Source organism: Salvelinus alpinus, chromosome 17 (assembly GCF_045679555.1).
Source record: "Salvelinus alpinus chromosome 17, SLU_Salpinus.1, whole genome shotgun sequence".
NCBI lineage: Eukaryota > Metazoa > Chordata > Actinopteri > Salmoniformes > Salmonidae > Salvelinus > Salvelinus alpinus.
In genome coordinates, this window is record NC_092102.1 from 8846965 (window position 1) to 8859189 (window position 12225).

The following is a 12225-nucleotide window of genomic DNA, read 5'->3' on the forward strand; positions in this document are numbered from 1 at the left end:
ACGCAGCTGCGTGTCATCAGACTCACCTGAACTCCATCACTTCCCTGATTACCTTCCCTATATATGTCACTCCCTTTGGTTCCTTCCCCAGGCGTTATTGTTTCTGTTCCTGTGTCATGTCTGTGCGTTGTTCGTGTTTCTTATTTTGTATTATGTTGCGTTTATTTATTAAAGCACTCACTCCCTGAACTTTACTTGCTTCCCGACTCCCAGCGCACTCGTTACAGTCTGATACATTTTGCGTGTGATAATCTGTTGACAGCTGTTTGATAGCCAGCGAAATTAGCTAGATAACTAACTAGTTGGTGGGCGGAGCTATATGAGGAAGGGCTCATTGTATTAGCTGGAATGGAATAAATGGAACAGTATCAAACACATCAAACATATGGAAACCACATTTGACTCCGTTCCAGCCATTACAATGAGCCCATCCTCCTATAGTGCCTCCCTCCAGCTTACACTGGTTTTCACTTACCAGTAGACAGCTAGCACAGGCTTTCATTATTATCATTCTTCTGTGGGATTTATAGCGGACTACATCCCAAAAAAGTGTAGACATACGAACTGACAGCTAGGAGCCAATTTGAACTGTTACCACACCCATTTGTCAGCTAAATTACACTTTTACTCTGTATCACTCAACTCTCATTTATAATGAGTCATGTTTATGATGATAGGGATGTAGATAGGCCTATTTGTATTGTTGGTGTTGCTGTAGTCATGGATGCATCAGCGCAACAGATACAACATGCGTGATAAAAATGATCAATTGGCCTATTCATCATAATTACCTGGAGAAATCTGACCTGCAAATTTGTAAACAAAGCTGCTGTATTTATAACTCGTAAAAATATATTTTTTTATCACTTTGAATTGACACAAATGGCAAATTAAGCTTTCCTTTATGCATTTCAAGATATATTAAACAATTAAGTTAAATGTGATATTTTATTTGGGACTTACTGAGCTTTAATGAAATTCAAGTAGAAGTAAAATTACTGGTGTAAAAAACTAAAAGCTAAAGTAAGTAGTAGCTTATTTAAAAAGTACTCAGAGTATAAGTCATTCAGTTACTTTTGAAATAAAAACATTGACCTTATAGCTAATTTCGCTACGGTTACCTGAACGTTGTCACACATTATCTTTTCCATACAAAAAATACGTAAAGGATTTGTAAAACATATACTATTAATATTTGAAAATAAATTAAACATTCAAAGCAAGTAAAATGTATTGATACATTTTTAAGCAATACAAAATACAACACAAAAAGTGCATGAACAGAAAAATCACGCATTCACACATTTCCTCACTCATTCACTCACTCACTCCCTCTTTCTATCACTCACAAACTTCTTTCCCTAAAGGATTTGATGTCAAGAGGCATCATGGATGTCAAGAACATCATGGAAATACAACATTAATGAGCAAACACCCCTGAAATAGAAAAGGGGCTGTAGATGTTGCATTAGATTGATTAACTATACACTGAGTGTACAAAACATTAGGAACACTTGTGCGTGAAAAACCCAGCAGCGTTGCAGTTCTTGACACACTCAAACCGATGTGCCTGGCACCTACTACCATACTCCGTTCAAAGGCACTTACAGTTCCAGTCAAAAGTTTGGACACACATACTCATTTCAGGGTTTTCTTTATTTTTACTATTTTCTACATTGTAGAATAATAGTGAAGACATCAAAACTATGAAATAACACATATGGAATCATGTAGTAACCAAAAAAGTGTTAAATCAAAATATATTTTGTATATTAGATTCTTCAAAGTAGCCACCCTTTGCCTTGATGACAGCTTTGAACACTCTTGGCATTGTCTCAACCTTTTCCAACAGTATTGAAGGAGTTCCCACATATGCTGAGCACTTGTTGGCTGCTTTTCCTTCACTCTGCGGTCAAACTCATCCCAAACCATCTCAATTGGGTTGAAATCGGGTGATTATGGAGGCCAGGTCATCTGATGCAGCACTCCATCACACATTTAACATTTACATTTAAGTCATTTAGCAGACGCTCTTATCCAGAGCGACTTACAAGTTGGTGCATTCACCTTATGATGTCCAGTGGAACAACCACTTTACAATAGTCCATCTAACTCTAAGGGGGGGGGGGGGGGGTTAGAAGGATTACTTTATCCTATCCTAGGTATTCCTTAAAGAGGTGGGGTTTCAGGTGTCTCCGGAAGGTGGTGATTGATTCCGCTGACCTGGCGTCGTGGGGGAGTTTGTTCCACCATTGGGGTGCCAGAGCAGCGAACAGTTTTGACTGGGCTGAGCGGGAGCTGTACTTCCTCAGAGGTAGGGAGGCGAGCAGGCCAGAGGTGGATGAACGCAGTGCCCTTGTTTGGGTGTAGGGCCTGATCAGAGCCTGAAGGTACGGAGGTGCCATTCCCCTCACAGCTCCGTAGGCAAGCACCATGGTCTTGTAGCGGATGCGAGCTTCAACTGGAAGCCAGTGGAGAGAGCGGAGGAGCGGGGTGACGTGAGAGAACTTGGGAAGGTTGAACACCAGACGGGCTGCGGCGTTCTGGATGAGTTGTAGGGGTTTAATCGCACAGGCAGGGAGCCCAGCCAACAGCGAGTTGCAGTAATCCAGACGGGAGATGACAAGTGCCTGGATTAGGACCTGCGCCGCTTCCTGTGTGAGGCAGGGTCGTACTCTGCGAATGTTGTAGAGCATGAACCTACAGGAACGGGTCACCGCCTTGATGTTGGTTGAGAACGACAGGGTGTTGTCCAGGATCACGCCAAGGTTCTTAGCGCTCTGGGAGGAGGACACAATGGAGTTGTCAAGCGTGATGGCAAGATCATGGAACGGGCAGTCCTTCCCCGGGAGGAAGAGCAGCTCCGTCTTGCCGAGGTTCAGCTTGAGGTGGTGATCTGTCATCCACACTGATATGTCTGCCAGACATGCAGAGATGCGATTTGCCACCTGGTTATCAGAAGGGGGAAAGGAGAAGATTAATTGTGTGTCGTCTGCATAGCAATGATAGGAGAGACCATGTGAGGATATGACAGAGCCAAGTGACTTGGTGTATAGCGAGAATAGGAGAGGGCCTAGAACAGAGCCCTGGGGGACACCAGTGGTGAGAGCACGTGGTGCGGAGACAGATTCTCGCCACGCCACCTGGTAGGAGCGACCTGTCAGGTAGGACGCAATCCAAGCGTGGGCCGCGCCGGAGATGCCCAACTCGGAGAGGGTGGAGAGGAGGATCTGATGGTTCACAGTATCAAAGGCAGCCGATAGGTCTAGAAGGATGAGAGCAGAGGAGAGAGAGTTAGCTTTAGCAGTGCGGAGCGCCTCCGTGACAGAGAAGAGCAGTCTCAGTTGAATGACTAGTCTTGAAACCTGACTGATTTGGATCAAGAAGGTCATTCTGAGAGAGATAGCAGGAGAGCTGGCCAAGGACGGCACGTTCAAGAGTTTTGGAGAGAAAAGAAAGAAGGGATACTGGTCTGTAGTTGTTGACATCAGAGGGATCGAGTGTAGGTTTTTTCAGAAGGGGTGCAACTCTCGCTCTCTTGAAGGCGGAAGGGACGTAGCCAGCGGTCAAGGATGAGTTGATGAGCGAGGTGAGGTAGGGGAGAAGGTCTCCGGAAATGGTCTGGAGAAGAGAGGAGGGGATAGGGTCAAGCGGGCAGGTTGTTGGGCGGCCGGCCGTCACAAGACGCGAGATTTCATCTGGAGAGAGAGGGGAGAAAGAGGTCAAAGCACAGGGTAGGGCAGTGTGAGCAGAACCAGCGGTGTCGTTTGACTTAGCAAACGAGGATCGGATGTCGTCGACCTTCTTTTCAAAATGGTTGACGAAGTCATCCGCAGAGAGGGAGGAGGGGGGGGGGAGGGGGAGGAGGATTCAGGAGGGAGGAGAAGGTGGCAAAGAGCTTCCTAGGGTTAGAGGCAGATGCTTGGAATTTAGAGTGGTAGAAAGTGGCTTTAGCAGCAGAGACAGAAGAGGAGAATGTAGAGAGGAGGGAGTGAAAGGATACCAGGTCCGCAGGGAGGCGAGTTTTCCTCCATTTCCGCTCGGCTGCCCGGAGCCCTGTTCTGTGAGCTCGCAATGAGTCGTCGAGCCACGGAGCAGGAGGGGAGGACCGAGCCGGCCTGGAGGATAGGGGACATAGAGAGTCAAAAGATGCAGAAAGGGAGGAGAGGAGGGTTGATGAGGCAGAATCAGGAGATAGGTTGGAGAAGGTTTGAGCAGAGGGAAGAGATGATAGGATGGCAGAGGAGAGAGTAGCGGGGGAGAGAGAGCGAAGGTTGGGACGGCGCGATACCATCCGAGTAGGGGCAGTGTGGGAAGTGTTAGATGAGAGCGAGAGGGAAAAGGATACAAGGTAGTGGTCAGAGACTTGGAGGGGAGTTGCAATGAGATTAGTGGAAGAACAGCATCTAGTAAAGATGAGGTCAAGCGTATTGCCTGCCTTGTGAGTAGGGGGGGAAGGTGAGAGGGTGAGGTCAAAAGAGGAGAGGAGTGGAAAGAAGGAGGCAGAGAGGAATGAGTCAAAGGTAGACGTGGGGAGGTTAAAGTCACCCAGAACTGTGAGAGGTGAGCCATCCTCAGGAAAGGAGCTTATCAAGGCGTCAAGCTCATTGATGAACTCTCCAAGGGAACCTGGGGGGCGATAAATGATAAGGATGTTAAGCTTGAAAGGGCTGGTAACCGTGACAGCATGGAATTCAAAGGAGGCGATAGACAGATGGGTCAGGGGAGAAAGAGAGAATGTCCACTTGGGGGAGATGAGGATCCCAGTGCCACCACCCCGCTGACCAGAAGCTCTCGGGGTGTGCGAGAACACGTGGGCAGACGAGGAGAGAGCGGTAGGAGTAGCAGTGTTATCTGTGGTAATCCATGTTTCCGTCAGTGCCAAGAAGTCGAGGGACTGGAGGGAAGCATAGGCTGAGATGAACTCTGCCTTGTTGGCCGCAGATCGGCAGTTCCAGAGGCTGCCGGAGACCTGGAACTCCACGTGGGTCGTGCGCGCTGGGACCACCAGGCAGCGGCCACGCGGTGTGAAGCGTGGCCGCTGAAGCGTGGCCACAGCCTGGAGGTTTGTTTTGGGTCATTGTCCTGTTCAAAAACAAATGATAATCCCACTAAGTGCAAACCAGATGGGATGACATATCGCTACAGAATGCTGTGGTAGCCATGGCAGTTAAGTGTGCCTTGAATTCCAAATAAATCAGACAGTGTCACCAGCAAAGCACCCCCACACCATCACACCACCTCCTCCATGCTTCACGGTGGGAACCAAACATGCGTAGATCATCCGTTCACCTACTCTGCATCTCACCAAGACACAGCGGTTGGAACAAAAAATCTCACATTTGGAATCTTCAGTTTCATCATAGCGCATAATGGTAATAACTGTATTTTAAGAAACTTTAATTTAAGCTGTTCTTGCCATAATATGGACTTTGTCTTTTACCAAATAGGGCTATCTTCTGTATACCACCCCTACCTTGTCACAACTTAACTGATTGGCTCAAATGCATTAAGAAGTAAAGAAATTCCACAAATTTACTTTTAACAAGGCACACCTCTTAATTGAAATGGATTCCAGGTGACTACCTCATGAAGCTGGTTGAGAGAATTCCAAGAGCGTGCAAAGCTGTCATCAAGGCAAAGGGTGGCTACTTTGAAGAATCTCAAATATAAAATAGATTGATTTGTTTCACACTTCTTTTTTGGTTACTGCATGATTCCATATGTGTTATTTCATAGTTTTGATGTCTGTTTTGGAAATTCTAACCAATCAGGAGAGACTTTGTTATTTCTTCAAACAAGCAATCTTTATTAATAAGAATTGCAATAATGGAGCTGGTCGACCCTACACTCTGAGGTGGAAGGTGAGAGCTCAAATGACGCATGAAACGCAGGAACCTTATATAGTCAGTCTTATGCAAGCATATACAAAACACATGATCTTGGTATGTGTACGTATAGGGAGAAACATGACAAAACTGGGGTAAAAGGTACAGAATTTGGTTGTCTCGTCCTGTAGCAACTGTTGGTTGTTCTAATTTTCTAGTGAGGACAAAGAACAATAGGTGTCAGAGCAACAGGAGTTCACTCCAGACATAGTTCTTCATAAATTAGCCAACAAGCACCTTTTGCTGTCTGCCAAGATGATAGAAGAGTTCACACCCACACACCTACACATACACAAGCATGAATCTTTCTCCCAGCAACAGGCTAATACCAGGACAACAGCTTTATCAATGGTACACGAGATACACGAGATACACCACTTTGCTGTGATTTCAGTAGATTAAGAGGAACCAGTTCTTTCTCTTCTGACTAACAGGAATGTCGCATAGGTCGCACCGGTCAGCTCTTGGCTGTGCGCCAGAACGAACAATGTGGGCTTACTTCCCTAGTTAGGTTCCTATACTGCACACACACAAAACAAGTTAGAACTGCACACACACACTTCTATCTTATATGATCTAGTTTCTTAAACAATCTCAACCTTAATGCCTAAGCAACTAAGTTTAAGAAAAAATGTGAGTATACAAGCATCAGTAAGGAAATTGCCCTTACATGTCTTTACTATTATTCTACAATGTAGAAAATAGTAAAAAAATTAAGAAAACCCTGGAATGAGGTGGGTTCAAACTTTTGACGGGTACTATATCTTGCCCATTCATCCTCTGAATGGCACACATACACAATCCATGTCTCAATTGTGTCGAGGCTTAACAATTATTCTTTAACCTCCCCTTCATGTACACTGATTGAAGTGGATTTAGCATCAATAAGGGATCATAGCTTTCACCTGGATTCACCTGGTTAGTCTATGTCATGGAAAGAGCAGGTGGTCCTAATGTTTTGTACACAGTCTTCATAGGCTACATGTACAGAGTAAATTAGGTTATGTAGTGTTCCATGAGCAAAAACAAAGGAGTTCTCTTCTAAGGCTTTCATTTCTCTCTGAACTTGCTGTTCAGTTTCAGCAGGCGCTGATTTTCAATGTGAATCGAGTCTATCCTGGCTGTTTCGCAGTGAAGAGCAGTCCAACACAGCGAAAAAGAAGTTCACAGACGGCATAGGCAGGCAGGCATTTGTTCAGTTTGAGGGACAGCTTCTTTATGTATGGAAAGGAATGAAGCGAGTCCATTTTGTCTGATACACAGGCAAGGTATCCATCCAGCTCCCCTGTACCTTGTGACCTTTGGGCATTAGTGATGAGAATAAAAGAATCTTCATCAGATGAATGCTGTCTCTGTTTCTTTGTCTCATCCTCTGTCATTGTGTCAAGATGCTTCATGTAGACCAAACATATATAGTGGAAAATACACAACATCAGGGTTTCCATTTAGTATCCTCTTTGAGAACTGGTATACATTTTTAGCTAACTTAGCTAGCTCATCAATCAGTATTTTCTTTGCTATTTCTGTACAATAGCACTTATTAGTGCCTTGAATATCATATGGTCATCACTGTTATCACTGTTCATCTAGCTAGCCACGTAACCAGCAGGGTTGCATCGGTTTCCATTGGACAAGACTAGAGATTGCTAGCTAGTTAGCTAACGCTGGCGTCACTGCTAATGTCAGAGCTTGCGTCGCTTGCATGCTAACGTTAGCTAGCCAGCTAATGATGATGCATCAGTTGTGGGTCCGCAAAATCAAGTAAACTGAACTGATGACAAAATCATGTTTTGACATTGTAGTGGCTATTGTTGTTTTGGTTGTTTGTTTTTTGCTTAGTGACATTGAGAATATTATATATTTTTTAAACTCTTATTTAACTAGCTATTGTGGCATACAGCAAGTCAGCCACCAGGGGGAGACTCGTCGAGGCCTGGTGACAGACGGTGTATACATCACGAGGCGATGGCTCCATCTGCTGGACGTTTCAGGTCTCGACGGGTTCTCTGGCCAGGACTAATTGGGGCTGATTAGAGGTTGGTGAGTAATCAAGGGCTGATTGGAGGTTGGTGAGTAATCAAGGGCTGATTGCTCACCAGCTGTGCAAGGCCCATAAAGCTGCCAGAAGGGCAGCACACGCAGAGAGAGTGGGGGAAGAGAGGACTCCCATATAGTTGGGAACGGTTACAAAGGTAACAGGAGTGAGTGCAGTTTTGATTCCGACAGGATACAGAAAGACCCGGAGCCCAGAAGACGGAGAGGGTCTCATGGGGGAGACCTATCCTTTTCTTTTTGATTCATTATTTAAATAAACAACCTTGAAACCGAGCTAATCCTACTCTGTCTGATCTGTGTAAATGTCTTTACCAAACCCCCTGGTCTGCCACACTATGTATCTAATCCGGTTTCGGCACGAGAAAATGAGTGGTCCCAAAATCCCACGAAAATGTGCTCGCGCACGGATACGGAGCTCAGAAATAAAAGATCTGGGCTGCAGTTCAAATTCAAAGTCGACAGCCCTCGGCCCTAATCCCTCAGCCCTTGAATTACGTTTTACATCGTCACATCCGAGTGTACGTTAAATGTCCCTTGCCAAAGCGAGGGAGAGTGATGACTGGAGAGGCAACGTCCTTGGTGGAAATCTTCAAATTGAGCTTAAAAACAACCAACCTAAAGCTATGAATGTACCTAGCAAGCTAGGATAGCTAGCAAGCAATATCACTAAAAGTGTTATTTTTGTCCTCAAGATAAATCATTCCAAATTGTTTTTCATAAGGATCCTTGTGTGTATGCCTTCACAATAATAGAAACATAATGACAGACTTCAAAGTAAATTTTATACATTTTAGACAATTTTATTTCAGTGAAAGGGGGCAATTTGTCAATGTCCCAAGTGCTGCTCAATCAACTTCAACGAGAACAACTAGGAATAAAATTATACATAAAAAAAAATATTTCCAAATGTTCAAATTTTCTTCATTAAATGTTATCTTATGTATAGTCTTTTTATGTTAAATGCTACACTTTTTATAAGAATATTGACAATTTTTTGAATGTCCTCAAAGTCGTTGTCCACCCTGTTACATTGTGGTTACTGGCACTTTAATAAAAAAATAATGTATATATATTAAACAATGACATCACAAACAGGAAATTATGTCACTTCCTTGGCGGGAAAACAACTGTGGTGAACCTGGTGAGTTACTAGATTTCATACTATTACAATTTCACCATTACATGTTGGTGATGTGGGAAAGCATAACATGTCCACCCTGTTAAGCAAAAATACAAAAGACGTAAATCGAATTTAATAATATATTTGTCAAACAATGCAAATTCCTTTTCAAGTGGCAGCCATTATCCTAGCTTCATCACAATCACTTGGAGCATAGTTGCTAATTTTAGCTCAAAATGTCCAGCCTGTTGTTGTCCACCCTGTTATCCATGTACACGTAACAGGTTGGGCATAAGCTCAACAGGGTGGACAAATGGATATCTTGCAGTAATGTGTTGCAAAATATGTGTTTTTGTTCATAAAGTGTATTACATAATTACAGTATGTATAGTATTTTAAGAATGAATACATATCAATTTAATATGGTCTTTCTGAAGGAATGGCACCTCCTCTTAGTCAAGCTGATAGACAGCGGCAATACAGAGAACGACGTAATGCTGACCCAGAAAGAAGAGAGTATCTAGAGAAAGAGAGGGAGAAATGGAAGAAAGATAAAGAGACATGGAATAAGGCAATACCTGAATTCAGTGACAGAGTGCAGCGTGCAGAAAGGAAGAAATGGAGAGATTCAAAAAGGATAAAAGGATACTCAGAGCCAGGACCAAGGCTAGTGCATTGCTGCAGTCCCAACCCCCCCCCCCCCCCCCCTAACCATAACTCATAACCCTATTCCCTATCTACTAACCCTTATCCTTAACTTTATCTCTGACTCTACCCCGAGAATCCTAACCATGCATTTGTGTTTTAGGCAACGCCAGCAAGGGGAACACATTAGAAGAAACAACAAATAGAAGACTCCAAAAAGAGAGAGAGAGCATTTAAAATCTTAAGTGGCAAAGGAGAGGAGAAAAAAGGAAAAATACAGGAAGAGGTATGCAAGGATTAGGGGAGAACAGGCATCTGTATCGCCTCATTCAACAGTCAAAGCATTGCTGAGACGTCAGAATGTGACATCACCTTCTCTTTCACACATCTCTCATTAAAGATATCAAAACAAAATATAGCAATGCAAGGAAACAGAAGAACAAGCAAATCATTGTGAAAGTGACCTCTGTGAAAATACTGTAGAAGTATAAACTTCAGAAGTATGCTCTTACGGTGTTGGGCTTTTCAAAGAAGAGAGTTTGAAGGGGATCTTTGCTCTTTTTTGACGAGAAAGGGAAGCAGAACAGAAACAGAAATCAAAAGGAAAGTGAAGGATTTCTTTCTCCGTGATGATGTAAGTCGTATAACGACCAGCCGCAAACAAACCATCACACGACCAAAGAACAAAATGCAGAAGAGGCTTCTTACTGACATAATGAAAAATCTGCACAGGAAATTCCTGTCTGAGGAATTAGGTCAGTTGTCCAATACCTCCTTCTGCCACCTCAGGCCATTTTGGGTTGTTACGCCCAATGACACTGATCGTGAAACTTGTCAGTGTAAAACCCATGAGAATTTGGGCTTTTGTCCACCAAAACCTTGAGGTCATGGTCAACTCAAGTATGTGTGACCCGAAATCGAAGCTATGTGCTTATGGTGAATGTAAGGATTGCTTCCTCACCACTCATCCAACTCTGAAACCTCCTGGGAAGGCAGAAGTTCCTCTGACACAATGGACCATGGAGAAGATCCAAAAAGATGAAGAGAAGTGCTCCATGATAACCGTGAAGAGGGAGGTCACCATAACAGAAACTGAACTGGTCAGTCAGTTTTTAAGATACGCCCGCCAAGTTTAGGCAACATCTTTAATATCAAGTGGCAGTACAGGGCCTATAGGGAGCTTAGGGAGAGTCTGAAGAACAATGAATGCTTGCTGCACATGGACTTCAGCGAAAACTATTCATGCAAATATAGTCAAGAGATCCAGTCCGTGCATTTTGGAGGATCTCACCATCAAGCCACTCTCCACACTGGAGTGCTCTACACTGCTTTAGACCAACCACCAAATGCTTTTTGCTCCATTTCACCATCACAGAGACATGATCCACCCGCCATTTGGGCCCACCTTGAGCCGGTTCTTGCTATGTTGAAGCAGAAGTACCCTGAAGTCAGCCGGCTTCATTTCTTTAGTGACGGGCCGGCTACACAATACAAGCAAAAAGGGAACTTCTACCTACTTGCCACAGAACCACACAAACAAGGCTTTCAAGAGGTCAACTGGAATTTATTTGAGGCCAGCCACGGCAAGGGGGGACCCTCAAGAGATGTGCAGATAGAGCAGTGCACCATGGAAAAGATATCCCAGATACACAGGCCCTGTAAAATGTCCTAAAGGGTCTTAACTCCTCTGTGGAGATGTTCTTCGTTACTGAGAGTGATGTTGAGGCAGGACCAGAGTTAACCCTCCTTCCTCCCCATACACACATACAGAACATACATTTTTCTTGTACAGTAGTTGGTTGAGTATTGAAATGTATAATGTGTTTGTTACTCTTTATATCTTATCATATGCTATCTCTTCTCACCTCAGATGCCTACCTTAGATGCCATTAAAGGAACGATGAAGATTCATCAGGTTATCAGTGTCTCACCAGGCCAGATAAAATACAGGGACATTACTTGTCTGTGCAAGAAGGATAGTGGCATGTTGGACTGTCCTTGTTTTCAGCTCAAAGAGGCAACTCTGTGTGACCCTGCAGCATCTAACCAGCTCCCTGCATCTCATGACAAGGCTGACACCACATGTCGACCTGGTACCATTGAACTTAATCATGTAGGAGATCGGTGTGTTGTCAATTATGACCATGAAGGATACCCTGGCATCATCATGGATGTAGAGGAACACAACATTAATGTCACGTTCTGATATTAGTTATTTTGTTATTTCTTTGTTTTAGTATGGTCAGGGCGTGAGTTGGGTGGGTTATCTATGTTTGTGTTTCTATGTTTTTTTTCCTTCGTTTGGCCTGGTATAATTCTCAATCAGAGGCAGGTGTCGTTAGTTGTCTCTGATTGAGAATCATACTTAGGTAGCCTTTTTCCACCTGGGTTTCGTGGGTGGTTGTCTTCCGTGTCTGTGTGGTCCACACGGAACTATTTCGGTTTTTGTTCCTTCAATTGATTGTTTTGTATTTCAATGTTCAGTTTGTTCTATTAAAGTTTCATCATGAACACTTA

General features: G+C 43.8%; 1 long non-coding RNA gene across 1 annotated transcript; it reads left to right on the forward strand.

The window, feature by feature from the left end:
* The first annotated feature begins 9037 nt into the window (after positions 1-9037).
* LOC139543242 (uncharacterized) lies at positions 9038-12225 on the forward strand. Its single transcript, XR_011668635.1, has 3 exons — positions 9038-9084; positions 9872-9994; positions 11579-12225. It is a non-coding gene; the product is annotated as an uncharacterized lncRNA (long non-coding RNA).